Source organism: Esox lucius, chromosome 15 (genome assembly GCF_011004845.1).
Source record: "Esox lucius isolate fEsoLuc1 chromosome 15, fEsoLuc1.pri, whole genome shotgun sequence".
NCBI lineage: Eukaryota > Metazoa > Chordata > Actinopteri > Esociformes > Esocidae > Esox > Esox lucius.
Window position 1 is genome coordinate 2,691,781 of NC_047583.1, and position 16,558 is coordinate 2,708,338.

Here is a 16,558-nt window from a genome sequence, read left to right on the forward strand (position 1 = left end):
CCTTGTGAATAAACATTGAACATCTCTGCACCAGCTTCCATCGCCAGTCCAGTGGGAATGAATGGACATCACTGGTGAAAAGGTTTAACACCAGAACTGAACTACCATAGAACCAAAAGTACCACAGAAGTGTGCATTGTCTGTAGTTGTTCCCCTCCTGCTTTAGTGAGTTTTCTTTGGTGTAATGAACACAGCCTTGACCGGCAGGTCGTGTCCCCACAAGGACAGGAGGAATTAAGTGACTTAATGCTGTCCACCGCTCAGGTGGGGCAACAGCTCACGGACTCACGGACTCACGGACTGGTGAGGTAATGCTGGCTGAGTTAAATCAGATGGGCCCTTTAAGAGCTTGAAGGCCTCTCTCCTGTCTGCCTTTAATTAGCTATTGAGCGGGTCACTAACAGGAACCAAGGAGCAGGAGATTAAAAACAAAAAGCCTGACTAAAGGCTAATGGCCTCAGAATGTGATACATCCCTTTAAGCCCCGCCTAGTGTCTCCGGCCCGGGCTCGGATTCAAATCCGCCCTGGGACGGGCCAGACCCAGCGGTTGCTATGGCTTAGGTGTTCTCAGTGTACATCGTGCTGCCTGATCCGGCGCTGACAACAACGGTCGCCGCACACACAAGGTGAACACCCGCCTGGTGTGTCTGTAGGGGTTCTGTTTTTGTTGGGTTTAGGCTCTGATTTTGGTTTTGAACGTGACCTGTTCTGTTTGGTTTTGGTCCTTTGATATTGAACACAGCTTGTCGTTTTGTATTATCGTTATTACCTGTGCCTTGTTTGCCCCTGTTTAAGTTTCTCCTGCCCGTGTTTTTGTCAGTCATTGTATGGATGCCACGTGTCGCTTGCGTTGTGTTATGTGGCTGAGTTGTGCAGTAAACAGGAAGGTGTTCCTGAGCCTCTGTGCCTGTCTCCTGTGCCTGTCTCCTGGGCCTGTCTCCTGTGCCTGTCTCCTGTGCCTGTCTCCTGTGCCTTTCTCCTGTGCCTGTCTCCTGGGCCTGTCTCCTGTGCCTTTCTCCTGTGCCTGTCTCCTGGGCCTGTCTCCTGTGCCTGTCTCCTGTGCCTGTCTCCTGGGCCTGTCTCCTGGTACCTCCACTCGTGACAAGTGTTGGTGGTGAAATACATTTTTTTAATGAGAATATTTAGTTGCGTCCGCACAAAGACAACAACAAACTGATTGTATCTTTGATCCTGGTTTTATCTTCTACTTGGGCCAAATGTTCCTGGAAAGACAATAAACCCTGACAGAAAGGTAAAGGCTAGGGGTATGGTGAAAGTTTTGGTAGAACTGGTAATACTTTTACAGGTCCCCGCTATGAAGGAAGACTGAGCGTGTGCGAGTGAGAGAGAGACGGCGGGAAAACAAAGCCACAGGCAGATAATGCCTCATCATCATCATGGGTTGTCCATGAGAGGGATGGAATGTTGGCCTGATTATCAGCAGGGCACGCGGAGCCAGCTCAACCCCTGTATCACTGAGCCCTACAGGAACACCGACGCTGGCCCAGGACTGACAGGGGCCAGCATGTGGAGTACACAATACAGCCTCCAACACACTGAATGGCAGATTTGTAATGGTAGAAAATACACAGATACAGACGCTCAGACAAACAGGTTGACAGTCTGATGGACAGACACAGACAGTAAACTATGGACAAAGCCATCAATCCTGCTGTATTCATGAAAACATATGAGACGATAAAAAAGGTAATCCTTTACTATCCCTATCCCATAAAACATAACTGTAGCCACAAAACCTAACCCTAGTGACTAAATGTAACTGGACTCCAGTGCGAATTAATGGACCTCAATGGTGGACAGATTTGATACCAACGCCTAAAACTAAACCTGAATACCAAAACGCTAAACCTGAAACTAACCCCAATTCTGAGGTTCTACCTTAAACTAAGGTAGCGGACACAATCGGTAGCGGACGATCATACGCAAAATTTTTATAATTGGCATCAGCCGTCATTTTAGACTGACTGCGATTTTGTCTGAATACAGTAGGTGTCCAATGTGCCAGAATTGTTTTTTTATTTACTCAAGTCCTGTGCCATATTGTGCTATTGTTAGAATACTTTCTCTGTTGAAGTTTTGTTGAGGAAGTCTAATGCCTCATTTTCTGCATTTATATCCAAAGTACATAAGTACAGAAAAGATGAAACATTGGCTTCTGTATTCCTGCTCCCTCTCTCCAACTATCTTGCAGCTTTACCATATGTCATTTCCTTCTTGGTAACATCAGCTGTGTGATCGAGCCAAATGCACAACCTGGATTTTGTAGCAAGGGATACTGTGAAAAGGCAAATTAGCATTTTAATGTCATGTTATGACCGCGTGCATGTTCTCTGGGAGGTGATTGATCGGGTAGCATTTTAACATGGACCCGGAAAAACTGTATTACTTTGTTATTCAATAAAACAGATTTTTCAAAGACAAATTGCTTTACTTACATGCTGATGTAAATTTGTCACTTTCCTTGTGCAAACCACGTGGCGAACGGAGAGAAATGCCAACAAAAAAAATGCCAAAAGGAACGAACCACAAAGGAGGAAAAGAGTCCACGTGGGCTTTAATACTTTGTTCCAAGAGAAACATCAGTGGACAAAAAATGAGAGAGAGGGAGAAATAGAAAAGAGAGGAGAGAAGGAGAGAGGGAGAGAGAGGAGAGAGAGAGAGAAGGGAGGGAGAGAGAGAGGAGAGCAAGAGGGAATAAGGGAATAAGAACCAACAGGAAAGGGTCTGGCTGAGCGAGCAAGCTAATTAACTTGAAAAACTATAAAAATTTAAATTGCAATTTGCTACCATGGGCAAATAATTAAAGCCAGTGGAATGGTAAGGACCAAATTGAATTTGCTAAAGGAGAGGAAAAAGTATGATTTCCCACATTCGGGGTGTCAATCGCCCAGAGTGTGCTGATTCATATACATGGAGAGAGTGTGTTACAGCGAAAAGAAAGAGGGAAGTGGACCAAAAAAAAAACAGGTAGACAGAGAGGTAGGGAATGAGAGAGAGAAAAAGATGGAATGAAATGAAGAAAGAGAAGAGGGAGAGAGAGAAAGAAACAGAATGACGGGTGAGAGGGAAACAGAGTTAGAGGTGGGAGAGAAGTCTATTAATCAGGCAGTCAGCCATAATGCCTTCACATTAGATGGAGTGACAGCCAGAGACGGCAGGTTTGGGGGTGTTTTTACTGGAGACAACAGGCCAACTACAGGCAGAGACAGAACAGCCCTGACAAACCAAACACAGCCGTGAGACTAGACTACAGATGGCATTTACCAAGTTGTCAATTAAAGACGAGGTCCGGTCGAAATTAATCCCACCTCTTCCAATCTGACAAGGTACTGGTTTTGTCACACAACAGGGGACTTGGCCAATAGTGAGTCTTATTAGAGTTCAGTTATTAAGTTAACTATAGAATAATTTAGTAGATGTACTAAATGCTATGGTACATCTATTAACTATAAAAGCTACAATTAATCTATTTAGCGTCAAAACTACAGTACATCTATTTACTGTAAATGCTAGAAAATACTATATGTATTTACTATAAAAGCTACAGAACATCTATTTACTGTAAATGCTAAAATACATCTATTTACTGTAAATGCTTGAGTACATACATTTCCTACAAATGATAGAATAAATATGTTTACAGTAAAAGCTAAAGTACATCTATTTACAGTGAATTGTAATTTCTCTCATTAAATAATATTCCATGAGCAAGCAATGTGTTGGAGAGTATGTGTCAGAGAGCAGTCTGTATGTATTTTAAGTGTGTGTAAATATGTATTTGTGTGTGTGTATATTCATGTGTATGCCTGTCTGTGTACGAAGTGCCCTGTGTTTCTGAGTTTGGCCAAAGAGTTTCAGGAGTGATTAAAATGCAGCATCATTCCTCAACCCAGGCAGCCGTGGAGAGACTAAACCTGGGAGGGGTTTCACTCATTCCACTTCTATTTATTCTTTTTTTTATTTCATGTCTGCACAGCCCTGAATATTTAAGCTGTCATTGTCACAGATGGGGACATGGAGGCTGGGGACTGTGGGACTTTTATTGAACTAATAAACAATAATCACCGCCGCCGTGCACAACAGAAGTGAAAGCCTCTTTCTTAACATAATGTTAAATTCATAAACTTGACGCGTGGTGATTCCTCAACGAGGAGGCAGTCAAGGGAGTTTTGCAAGGCAGATGTGGCCTGGCATAAATTCTCATCTGCTGGGTTTATTTCCTTCCATCCTCGTCCCATCCTCCTCCATGGGACCTGGGTCCTCCGCTAACTGTAGAGGGGTTGCATGTGTTTGCCTTTAAGGACCCAAACCGAATGTCACTCAGAGAGAGAAGAAACCTCTGCATGGTCCATAGGGCTGGATTTAGCTCATATGGAGGAGTATGGCTAGACAAATTTACAAGCAACTATTAATCCTCTCCTTTCTTCCCAACAATATGTTGCAGTTTGTTATCTTTGATGAGCCGTTAAAGTTTTACCTGAGCAAAAAAAAAAAAAGAGAAAAGACTCTGTCTGGTGCTGGCATGAGTAACGGCTAGCTGTTAACAAAGCTGGAATGGGTGATAAATAGTGCCAAACTGCGCTAGGCTGACAGACCCAACAACAGATTAACAAGTGCTGGTAGATTTCTGGGGCCGTGTGGGATTCTGAGTGCTACAGTTCAGTGGTAGGGATGGGTGGGATCAGTACCATTATTTTTCACAATATATCGTTTAGATTGGACAATATACAAATACAATTTAGTGGATTTTATTTCTAGCGATTGACTAGCGGTACTTACTCCAAAACACCAGTAATTTCCCCTCATAGCTTGTTGTTCATCTTCTTTTTAATAAGCAAGTCACTTTGTTTCTTGTGACACTCAGTTGTGCCTCAATAGCAGAAACACAATGTATGGTGAGAAATCAAATCTCAGTAAAATTATAGAATCAAACATACAGAATTTTTAAACCCTCAGTAAATATTGGAGAATCGTGCTAAAGTCTAGATTGCATAGTTTATCTCAGGCCTTGTTACCTTATGATATGTTTTCTTAAATGTGGCAAAGAGTACTTGGGCCAAACGTTTTATAAACTTGAGTCCTGAATGCTGATTGGCTGAAATTAGTAGTAAATTAAACTATAAGTATTCCATGGGTATTGTATGACTTTCCACTGCTCAAAATGTGTTGGTAGCTACTTTATGAAAACTATATAACATGGCTAAGTGCCTGTTTGTTAACTTTGGGAGACCATGTTATCGCTGTAACGGTAATGTTATTCAATGCAGCACTTTCTGGACGCGGCCAGGTTTTCTTATGCAGTGTTTAGTCTACAATACTACGGAGCAATGGGCATTCTGAATCTTTATGGTTCGCTGGTTATCATCGCTCCTTTCACCTTAAAGACAGACCATCTTTTTCCCAAAGAGCCACCCGTTAAAATTGTAAAAGAAATCGCCCATGAGCCTTTAAAGACCCCCCACTGTAAAGCCTGATTTTTTTAATAGGAGCAATGCAAATTGGCCAGTGTTGCTTAAGTAGAGGAAAGATAAGGTCATTAGGAGAGTGCCCTAACATGTGTGATCTACATTTCTTTCTGGTTGGAACTGCAGTTTGGAAAAAGCAGCCTTGCTTGGCACTGATACCTAGGGGGCTGGCTTGCTGCAATATTATACTCTCCTGTATCTGTGTAGTTGAATTGGACGGATCCATAGAATAGGATGATAGATATGTAACCTTTTTATGATAATTTAAAAAAAATTCTCTCAATTGTGTAGTGTTTACTGTGGAATGTTTTTGTTTACTACACTGTTTTCTAAATTTAATACAGATTTTTATTTGCTTACACCCCACCCAAAAAGCAAGTATAGACCATAGATACAAGCAGTTTCATTTAACTGTTGAGCTCACTATCCTACAAAACATACAGATCATGGATAATTTGCATTCTTCTGTTCTTTTTGTTTTTCTAGGTTTCTCAAGGGGTGATTTCCAATGTTTGTCAAAGATTTTTAATCAAGAACAATGGAGTTACATCTGCAAAAACACTGTGTTACAATGTTCTAAATACTACAGCATTCTGCAGTGTTTTTGCATGAACGCAGCACAGTGATAACTGTTGTTAGTATACAATGGGAAAAATACAGCAGTAGATATTATTATATATAAAACAGTAACACTACAACAATTTCGTTAAGTACATTAAACAAAAAAATACAATTCTCATAGGATGGAGGTCAAATAAAGGAAGATTTACTTATAAATGTTGAACATGGACTAAAACGCACATCAAGACCATTTTAGCTGATATAAATGCCTCCTATATATGTGGATAAAAGTGATACGTGTTGGGTAATAAATGCGCTGGTTGTTTAATGGCTTGGTGCATCCAGGATAATTTTCCTCTGCATGAGTGTCGTTAACCAACTACGCCATGTGGTGCAAATATTTATGTCTGTTTTCTTTATCTTCTCCACAAACCATCATGCTTTTCTCATCTATTTCCTTTGTTTGTCAAGATTTCCAATTTGTTTCACAGAGGTTTTAAAAAATTCATTAGCATTTGAACAAAACATTGCCTCAAATTGATTTTCTTATTAATAGGTTGTTTGAGGAGATAAATTATTTTTGCACTTTGAGGCAATTAACTCATAGTAGGACAGAGCTCAGGGGAAAAAAACAACCAATGTCATACGCTCATACAGCTGAAGAGTGAAAATGTAATTTCTCTTTTTCTCTTGATATTTTTAATAATTAAGTATTTACACAGTGGAAGGTATTAATTCCTACTTGTTATTTCAGGGTTGCTATGACCATCTCTTCACCTCTCCAGTCTCTGGCATGCATCAGAGCGATGTGATTGATTAGCGTATGATAAGTGCCAAAAGCTCCATAAACGTTTACGATGCTAAATGAAGGGGAGAAATTAGCCATGCGCTAAATTAAGAATATGTGTCCAATGGATATTCTTTCAATGATAGCCAACTTCTTTAGGGTCCACAAGTTATCAGTTTTAAAAAAGGTTGCCGAATTGACTTCGGCTTAGAAATGATGTGCGGTTATACTATCAGCCACACACATTGCAGTATCAAGAGATTATTTGGCAACTGACCTTTTCTCAATTGGATTTGCCCAACACCTGTGCTCTCTCACCTTCCTCGTCTCTCTCCCCTTTTGACACAAGCAGTTAACTGAGCTAAATGAAAGTAAATGAGATTTTGGAAAAAGATATTCCTTCTCTACTTGGACGTCATCGTTCAAAATACCCGTAAGTGTCTGAACCCCAAAAGAACGGTGTGATGTGACGAAAGCAAGTGTTTTGCGCACAGGGGCGGATGACAAAGTATGATAATGGCCTGAGGCACAATTTGCCACTGTGTTTGTGTGATGGGAAAGCAAAGGTCCTCACCAACTAAAAAACAACAGATTACAATAAGACACCCCTAAAAAGACTATAGAAAGGTTTGCTAATCGGTGATTAGAGGTAGGTTTGGTCGGGGTTGGTTTATAGTTCAGCTCAAAATATCTGCTCATATCCTCAACCACGAAATAGCTTCTCATATTGTAGGGAGAATTCAGCTGAGAACTGGGTGCCACCAGATGTGCTGCATGTTTTTTCCATCCCTCGTTCGCAGAGGAATCAGAAGATCTTTTGTTTATGCTGTAGGGCACAAGTCAAGGCTCCAACCATGCAGCTGGAGGAGTGTGGTCATATGTGTGTGCCTCCCGAAACCCGGCCCAGAGGGTACCAGAGGGCACGTGTGGCGGTAGCGTCTCTGCCCTGGTCGGTCAAGTGTAGCGAACACAGGGAAGGGAGCCGTCCCTCGGGCTTGGGGGAGCATCCCAGCCCCGTCTCCTCCCCACCAGGCTGGTGAGGCGGCCCTCCCTCCCTCCCTCTCCCCACCCGGGGAAATCCAGGGAAGCTCCACTGCTCAGGGCCAGGCCCGTGGCCTTCTCCAGTAAAATATACAACACGACTCGGAAAACTAGGGGGCACCCCGCACTGTGAATACTGTGAAGTACAGAGGCGTGTCCTTTAAGTGCGTGGTGGTACAGTGGAGTGGTAAACAAACTGGTGAGTTAACTACTTATAAAACCTCAAGCTCAATAATACAGAGCCACTCTTTCGTAGGAGCACCTCGGGACCTGTCGGTGTGCCCTCTCAGAATGCTAAGAACTATCGTGATCTCCGGAAACATTAAGCCGGTGACACGTTTCTGCAGGTTCATGCTCTTTCTTCGACTTACTTTGCACAGGTATTCAGGCACTTGTCATCTCATGTCTGGAAAATCTGCAACTCACTGTTAGGAAGGCTCCCTGATTGTGCCGTCAAATCCCTACAACTCACCCAGCGCTCCGAAGCTCAACACAGTAGAAAGAAAAGTGAATCTCTCATTCAGCTAATTTTCCCACAAAAGTTGAGTAAACTACTACGAAAGATCTGTCTACTGTAAATGGACAACAGCGGACTCCAAGCAGCTCGATGAAAACTCGACGTCCAATCATGCCTCATTTAATATTGAGGGAAATATTAACAGTGGCATGGATGTGTCGTATGTCTGGCATCCGTTCTGTTAGACAGCAACGGGAGAATCACATGAAAAGCATCATGAGTGGGGGGCAGGTGGCACGTTTTTAGTGTTCCAAAGCCACGAGGGAATAGAACCCTGGGAAGCGCTGTGTCGTTATAGAAGATACTGTGCTTTGTGAGCTTCATCTGAGGAGAGGCCTCAACGATTAAAGTGAACGCCTGTTATCCTCACTCTGACTCCTCTCTCCCTGGGGAGATGTGAAGCTCTGTAAATAATCTTGGTAAAGTCTTGCTCTATTTCATTATGATAATTTATTTAGTCAAACCTTCAGACTCTGCCAGAGAAACAATGAAGTACAAAAAAAAAAAAAAAACAGATTAGAAGCAGACCACACAAAATGTGAGAATCGAATCTGAACTACTCTTTCGGAGGGAATGCTGTACATACTGTGTCAGCTTAAGCAGCACATAAATGCAGTTAAATGTCACCATTTCTTTACATATACTTCTCAGGAGACCATTTTGTTCGTAGATGTGAAGCCAGGCAGAGACATATTCTACTAACCAGATTTTCATTTTAATGCCTGGAACCATGTTGACTTGATCCTGGGGGGGGCTGCTTTCTCCAGAAGGATTGATGGACTCCATATTGGGGGCTAATGATCTCCCTCTGGCTCTGTGGAACGATAAAGCCCACCGTTCTCCGACTCCGTGACAGGCTCTCCATGGATGTCACATGGCCACCTCCATCTCATCCCCCAATAACAAACGCCCTACTCTTGGTTATCTTAGTACTTTTGTGCATTCTGTCTTCCGTTTATACCCAACAGTGTGTGCATATTTTATACACAGAAGAAAGAAATAATAGGCAGTAGTTTGTCTCCATTCCTCACTAAATTATCTTCAATTGATCTGCTCTACTAAGGAATACTGCTGAAACCTTGAGGAATGTTTAAAATTACTCAGTAGATTTGATAAGAGGGGTGACAAGATATGATTATTCGTAGGCTTTAGGAATTGAATAGGAAATATATTTTAACTGCCTGTCAGCGATTGTTCAAAGAGAACACAATGAACGCGTTCGCCCATTGTGTGCTGTTCGAAGAAATTGCAATCAACTCTCTCAATCTTCTTGCCGTTGATGTGCCAAGCTGTCACCTCACATAAAATGTAGGGACAATGGAAATTAGCAGAGTTTTTCCATTTACCAAAAGACAGAAGAATGCATGAACTGCTGTCACTTATTGCTATTGTCAAAGTTAGGCTGTGAAAGTGCGTAGTCCGTACTGAAAGCCATAGGCAGCTGTTGGCAACTGAGAGCTGCACAGTCAACTGGGAACAAAGTCGATTTGTCATACCCATCTATAATCAGGGTGAAAGATAACAGGATCTTTAATATAAATCAGATTTAGATTCTAAATTTAGCGCAAATTTGTCAGTGACGCGGATAATAAGATGACTAAGGCAACTCAATAGGAATGCCTGAAATACAGATTCCTGAATACTTTTTCACACCAGATTGGCTGCAACACATCTCCGGAAAGGGGGAACTGTAAAGGACTGTGAATCATTCCCTGCTCCGTTTGCTCACGAATGAAGCCTGGTTCATTCTGGCTGGGCGGCGACAGCCTGTCCTTGATGTAGGTGCAACAAGATAATGGCATTTTTGAGTGGCCGGAAAACCTGCTTTGTCTCACTTAAGCGTTGCGTTATTGACAAGAGGGGCATTGTCTCCATTTCTCTCGCTGGCAGCGGCATCTGTTAACAGGGGAGGTTTTCAATCCGTTTAGTGTCTAATGAATTTGACCTAGGTGGCTTTATTCTGTACTTAGTTCAGTGTCCGCTGCCTCCACTGGTTTCAAGACCAGTGTTGCTATTTTCATAAATGTATCATGTTGCCATCAGGCATATCAAGTATTGTATTTCCTTTTACCTCCATTATTGTTTTTTTCCATTACTTATATAATTGTCAGTGAAGCACGTGGCCAGCAATGTCAGGCATCTAGCTCTAGAAACAGCTCTAAAATATTTGAAGTCGCATTGTATACAAAGCTCTGATTGGCTGATAGAATGGTGTAGAGACCCACTTACTTAGATGAATAGTCATTTATCTATTTGAATCAGATCAATGTTCAGAAAAATAGTCCAAAAGTTCAATCCCATCACGAAAGGCTAGAAGGCCTTTTAGCTCTTACATAAAAGTGCATTATTGCAATTTAAATAATTTCATAGGCTCATTTCAACGCATTTCTGTCTGTCCTCATTCATTCCAAAAAATATTATCCAAAGATGCTAAAATAACTCCATGTCAACCACTTGTTTATACGTAAGTAAAGTGTATTCTGGTTCTGGTTTTCCTTGTTACATTTGTGGAACATTTCCAGACTGTGTGCTAAACACAAGTATTTTCCACCAACGCAAGGTACACAATCTGTTTTGACAACCATTTTGTCCTTTAGTAATAGTCGTCTGATTCCCTCTATTACGTCCACAAACCTCTTCCACACCTCCACACTCATAATGGAAACTAATCTCGGGCCATTTCCTTCTCTTGTGTGAAAAGCAGTTATGAAGTGTGACTCCATGGCTTACTGTCCCACCATCCTTGTATCCCTGCTGTAGCCATGCAATGGCTAATTCCCCATGTGTCCCTCAGTGTTGAGACCCAGTCTTAGCCCCTTTGTCGACTGTGTGTCAAGTAAAGCGTTGACGGGGCTGCCGGGAAAATGGGGGAATTATATGTAAAGCACTGCATAAATGCATGAATGAATAAACTATAAAGGGAATCTCTTTATGCCACAACCTCTCCCACACCAACAGCATGCCTTTGTTGTAATTTCCTCTCGCTTCCCCTCAATTGACACTAACCTATTCCCACTAGAGCATACCACCTTTGAATGGGGTGAATTTAATTTGGATTCCAGTTCATTCAGGAAGCACACTGGCATTTCATTCCAATTAATTCAATTTGGAAAATTGTGAATTTGAACTGTAATTTGGTTTACGTTTTGAGTTGACTGGATTTTAATTGGAATTCACCCCAACCCTGATTTTTTATTCGCTTGACATTTAGTGGTTCGTTCTCCCGATCCGCCAACAGCAATCTCTTTTCCTCACACACGTTCACTTTCCATTTGTCACAGACGCTCGTCATATCCTCTCTCTGCAGAGCTCTGACTGTGCTCGTTTGTGTTGAAGACGGGCCGCTAATATTGCCCACTTATCCCCACTGGTTGGGGAAATGGCATCAATGCCTCGGAGATGCAGAGGCAAAACTGCACAGACCACCCCACTGTCCCGGCTTCTCTCTCGCCAAATGTCCGATCACATTTCTTCCGATGTCTGTCTTCCCACTGAGCTCTATCTTTGCATTTTCTTGAAATCCTGCCGAGAAACAAGGACTTGTTTGTCTCAGCTAGTTGCTGCTCCCATATGTCATGTGACTCCGAAGGTCAGGATCAGGTTTTGGTGTAAGAAGGAGCTCTCATGACAGACGTTCTAATGTTGATGCATTACCACCATTTTCGTTACACTTGGCTTTACATCCTTTGTGATGTGTGAGTACTAATGGCCATGTAATCACTCTTCAATCAGAGTGCATGCAGGATTAAACATGACTTCTGACCACAGACAAGGACAGAAACACCTCACAAATTATCATTTGCAGTATGTCGAGATTGCTTTTGTGATAACACCCTCTGCAAAAGCCACTTGAAGGATGTGAAGTGTAGGAGACTGGGGTTGATTGGTGATCTTCAACCTTCGCTCTGTTGACAGAGACACTACAGCACAGAAGATGCGCCAAAACTGCTGCCAAAATGGAATCCCCAACCACACTTTTGGTAAATGTAATGGCGACGTTTGCTAGCACAGCACATTATTGGGTCTAATGGTCAAATCGAACCATCCGCATCCAATTTTCAGAGTCAAACTGGCAAAGGAGCTTTGATATAAAGATGTTTGTGACAAAAAGAAAAATGTGTCACTTTAATGTGTTTGTAGAAATGGCCTATTCAACTACTTTGGCTTGAATCCAGCTTTTGCATTTTGATAGAGAAAGTGTTAAAATAAGAGCCACTTTTTTACTTGTCTGGTAAGTGGGATGTGCTTCTCAAGTGTTCCTGGTGTCATGCAATTTGATGCATCTGTGTTTAAATGCTACTATTAGCTCACCTTCTGTCTGCACAATAAAACATGAATGAAATGGGAAAATATAGAGCAAAACTTTTCCTTTTGAAAGAAGTAGACACCAAATCATTGCATCTCCACTCTAAGATACTGCTCCTCTAACCTCTCCCCAGTACTGTACTTCGTCTACTTTTGAGCAATTTAAAGATCATCTAAAGTGTGAGTTAAAGTGTTAAAGAACACACATGTTTTCCCATAACAAAAAGTAGGTTTCTACCGAGGAACTCTGCTTGAAAATGGCAGTAATTGATGTTTGTCTCCTATGAGGCATCACAAATGGGAAAGGAGTTACACTTCCTCAAAATAGAAAAGGATAGAGAAAACTCTTGAGAAAGCTGTCATTTTCATTCCCATGAGGAGGATTTATTCAGACAAATTAGCATCTAAAGGGGATTGGTGTAAACAATTACAAAATGTGCATCTTGTTGTCTTATGTAAGCAAAGTCTGAGCTGCTACCCTGGTCTCTGATGGTCTGTGCCATAAGACAATGAAATTAGCACGGCTAATAAAAATGAATCAACAAACCCACAAATAAATAAATCAGGTAAAGTAGATCAGAACTGCAAAAACCCATTTCAGCGTCTGCAGTTCCCCTGTAAGGGGTCTGACAGCTACTCTTAGAGGACATTATAAACGTCCTTAATAACTGATGACATAATGAATAACAGGTTTAAGTACTCCTGATATTCACGGCCAACGAACAATAACAAACCAGCAAACAAACAGACAACAGACGCTGCTTTTGAGGGAGGCCCGCGGTGATGGGTCTGTTGTGAAGACCCTGCAATATGTTCCCCTCTCAGTTAAAACCGTCTGCACTCTCACACTACGATGAACCCCTGATCCCGTCTGAATAATGTTAAGAATTGGTCTTGACCCACGCAGGCTGAGCTGAGCCAGCACAAAGTAGGCTGTCCAGGTTTCATCGAGTTGAGTAGGACGCTACGCTGGAAAAGAGGGATAGAGAGAGGGAAGGCAGGTGTACACGAAAACACACACACACACACACACACACACACACACACACAGATTAAATACACTTACACCTTACACAGGCCTAACCCTTGAGAAAGGCACCACAGTTTCGTCTTTGTATCTGAACAATCACATTCAGTACCATTATGTGAACGTGTGGTGCAAATATAATGTACTGTTCAAGATGAAACGGAGACACAGAGATGGATGATTTCACATTAGTTGGGGTGAACCTGGAAGCCCCTTACCTTGGGCCTCTGCAAGGCGTCTCCAGGGCAACGCTTCCACTCCTCTACATGGGGTAATCCTCCACAGAGGACACACCACCTGAACCCAAACTGCAATCATTTGCTTTCAGGGATTAACATCTGAGTCCCGTTGGGTTTATTTTTTGCGTGAGCTGTGGGATTCTTCAAGTCATGGCTCTAAGATGAAAACGGTTTGTTTGTGAGATTTGGTCCTATTTATGTCACAAATCACTGAGCTTGGGGAAAATGCAAATTGACGCACAGAACTGTTGTAGTTTTTGAGGAAAGAAAATACTGCAAACCAACAAACTGAGATATACGTCATGCTGTGCAGATAAACAGGTTTGCTGGTTGAAACCCTGCGCTGAAATGGCCTTAAATTGTATTCTTATGCCCTTGAGCAAGGCACTTATCCCGTATTGCGGGTGTTGCTCGGGAAAGGCACTTCTGCTCATTGACTGGAATGTAACGCAGGGATGTGTTAAGTTCACTGTGCAGAGATTCTCCATTTCCGAGGTCCTGATGATTCTCTTTTTTCAGACCCACTGGGGTTGAGTGGGGTCAGGCCCAGAGGAGGCCTGAAAGTGACAAATTAGATGTGACATGAGGTATCTTTTGTACACGCCTGAGTTTCAGAACATGTTACCATTCCTTGCTCACGCACTCTCACGAAGCCATCTTTATTTCCAGCTCTATCATCGAAAGGACCCTCCTCTCATCCACCATGTTCACAGCCCACTTTTTCCCCTCAGGCCCTTCTTTTCCTGCGCCACACACTTCTTTAGTGCCTTCCTGTTGGCTCCTCTCATCCCTCGCTCCTCTCATCCCTTCGCTCTTCTCATCCCTCTCTCAAACACCTCTACCACTCGGCAGCAAAGTGCATTTACAGCTTCCCTTAGATAGGCTGTCATATATATTTCAAAGTGTTTCAAAGCATATTCAAACATCGTTGAGAGTGCCTTCTCTAAAAAGCTGGTCTTGTTTCGAATGCCTTGTTTGGAGTTATTTTTCCCTCCTGTTTTTAATGAAAATGTATTTTTGTCTTTCTTCAAGGATATTACGGAGACTAGCTTCTTGTGATATGTTCCTTTTATTGAGAGGCCTATCATTTTAGGACAAATAAAGGCATCTTTGTGAGACAATTTCGTTAAGGTCTACGCTATTTGTTGCTACTGTAGCTCAACCTGTGGTGTGGTCCACCAGTTGATGTTACAGTTTTTCCCAATTTCTAACCAGCATTGATCAATACTGAAGTCACATTGTCAAAACCCTTCACACAGTCAGTGAAACTGAAGTGTTTGTGGACCAAACTGTGAATCATTTCTCATTGCCTTCACACAAAATGCATTCAATTAACACATTCCCCATGAACTCTTTTCTCATTCAAACTCCACCACCTGCAAAACTATATATTCACAGCACATGTTTTCTAAAATGCTTACACACTGTTCCCAAAACTGTTAAAAACACATTCAAAACAGAATGATGGCAATTGTTGTGCATTTCTGCAGTAACCAGATTGAAATATATAGAAAATGTTAGCAGAAAATGTAATCAATCCAAACACAGCTGATTGCAATTTCAGCTGAAAACCTTCAGTGTTGTACACTGTACACTTTGACAAAAATTGTGAATGTGTGAAAGATCTCAAGTATCAATATATCCAGGTAAGATGTCTGTTCAATAACCAAACAGGGTATTTACACATCTACGCATAATGTAAAGTATTGTAAAACTGTGGATTTACAGTTTTTTAGAGAGTAATGGAGATGGAAGCCAGTCAAACTGCACATAAATTCATATTTGAATATACATATTGGTGTATATGTCACTTGGCAGGTAATTTGCCTATTTAGCAGACGTCACAAACATTCCATGTCATTGATATTCATGGAATATACATGTATTTCTGAGAGATTTTGATAATTGAATGGATCACTTTTCATGTGAAAAGAATGTTTAGAAGTTTTGAAGGGTATGACAGTTTCACTAAGAATCTACTCATCAGTTTTGATCAGCAAGCCATGTGCATGCAGGTATTGTGCAAGTTGTAGACAATTGTAACACGTGCAATTTGCTTGAATTAATAACAAATTCTAATCTGGTGTGAGCAAGAAACTAATTGTTCAGAGATTTGAACTCACAGTTTTTTCTGATTGCTTACAAGCATCAAACAATACAGAAGTTACAGTAACAAAACTCTTCACACAGTCAGCAAAACGGAGATGTTTGTGAACCAAACTGTTAATTATTTCTCATTGCCTTTCACACAAAATGCATTCAATGAACACATTCCGAAAAATCCATGAACTCTTTCCTCATTCAAACTCCACCACCTATAAAACTATATATTCATGTTTTCTCAAATGCTTACACACTGTTCTCAAAATGGTTGAAAACACATTCAAAACAGAATGATGGCAAGTGGTTTGCATTTCTGCAGTAACCAGATTGAAATATCAATAACATTTTTGATATTTGTTAGAAAATGTTAATTATGTTAGAATATTAAAGTCAATCCAAACACAGTTGATTGCAGTTCCAACTGAAAACCGACCCAAGTGTTGTACACTGTACCCTTTGAGAGAAACGGCGAATGTGTGAAAGAACTCAGG